The sequence below is a fragment of the Schistocerca americana genome, chromosome X, assembly GCF_021461395.2.
Source record: "Schistocerca americana isolate TAMUIC-IGC-003095 chromosome X, iqSchAmer2.1, whole genome shotgun sequence".
In the NCBI taxonomy this organism is placed as follows: Eukaryota; Metazoa; Arthropoda; class Insecta; order Orthoptera; family Acrididae; genus Schistocerca; species Schistocerca americana.
In genome coordinates this window covers 881,163,473-881,164,970 of record NC_060130.1, presented here as the reverse complement: position 1 = coordinate 881,164,970, position 1,498 = coordinate 881,163,473, and the positions used below count along the sequence as shown (strand labels likewise).

The window sequence follows — 1,498 nt, the reverse complement described above, 5'->3', positions numbered from 1 at the left end:
ACAGTCATGTGCCATGGAATAGTAGACTTTTTACCTTGGCTGATATACATTCATGATTTGGATTGCTCTCTGGATTGTTGTATACAATTAAGAGGACTTTGCTACACTCTGGACATACTTCGCGATCTCTGCTGTCATTTGTTTCTGGAACAGTCATTTTTGTTGTGACGACCTCCATGTTACCATCAGTGTGTTATCTTAAACTGTGTTGTACTTGCAGAGAGTAGGACAGAAGAGATACCTGATTTTGTTTTGTTACGTTTGGTAATCGTTAGCTACCTGATTCGTTGTGAACTTATCTTTTCTTTGAATATTGACAAGTGATTTCCAGTTGTACTAAACAGTTCAGTGGTCAAGGAACCTACTGGGATATTTGATTTGGACATGTGTAAAGCTTCCCCCTCCGCCCCTCCCCTGTACAGCTGATTAGCCACATGATATGTTTGGTGAAAGAGCTCAGTTTGTGCTCCAGTGTTAGGGATTTTTCTTTGACTTTGTCTTGCAGTGTTCCATAGTACGATCTTGCTGTAATGGATAGTAAATTGTTGTTGTAATAAAGAATACTTTGAGGATGTATTAATAATTTTCTCTTTCAGCATAATATTTACTTGACTTACTAGCAAATTTTCTCTAGTTATCACCCAGTTTGTTTCTGTGTCTATTCACTGCTGTTTGGGCAGTTGGCGAGTGTGATGCCAACTGCACACACAGCTGTTTTTTTACTCTGGGAGTAGTGCTCTTATTCATTTGAAGTACTTGTAATTGACAGTGCCATACACTTTTCCTCATTAGTCTTTCACAAAAGCATGAAGAGTTTTTCAGTAACATCCAGCATTATTGGTGAGTAGGACAATTGAGGTGCACTGCATCAGCCGTCACTGACAAGGGTCCTTTTCTGCATAATAAATTGCTGGATAAATTGCTTAAATTTTTTATGCAAAAGTCATTTTGTTTGCTTACCAGATGTTGCCTGAACAAGTCTTGTTTTGAGACTTCCTGGCAGATTAAAACTATGTGCCGGACCGAGACTCGAACTCGGGACCTTTGCCTTACGAGGGCAAGTGCTCTACTGACTGAGCTACCCAAGCATGGCTTACACCCCGTCCTCACAGCTTTAATTCCGCCAGTACCTCATCTCCTACCTTCCAAACTTGACAGAAGCTCTCCTGCGAACCTTGCAGAACTAGCACTCCTGGAAGAAAGGATATTGCTGAGACGTGGCTTAGCCACAGCCTGGGGATGTTTCTAGAATGAAATTTTCACTCTGCAGTGCAGTGTGTGCTGATATGAAACTTCCTGGCAGATTAAAACTGTGTGCCGGACCGAGACTCGAACTCGGGACCTTTGCCTTTCGCGGGCAAGTGCTCTACTGACTGAGCTACCCAAGCACGACTCACGCCCCATCCTCACAGCTTTAATTCCACCAGTACCTCGTCTCCTAACTTCCAAACTTCACAGAAGCTTTTCTGGGAAGAGGAGAGTTTCTGTGAAGTTTGGA

The 1,498-nt window shown here is 42.5% G+C and overlaps 1 non-coding gene across 1 annotated transcript; it reads right to left on the bottom strand.

Moving 5' to 3' along the window:
- Nucleotides 1-1,014: 1,014 nt before the first annotated feature.
- Nucleotides 1,015-1,089, bottom strand: Trnat-cgu. Its single transcript has one exon. It is a non-coding gene; the product is annotated as a tRNA-Thr (tRNA).
- Nucleotides 1,090-1,498: the final 409 nt, after the last annotated feature.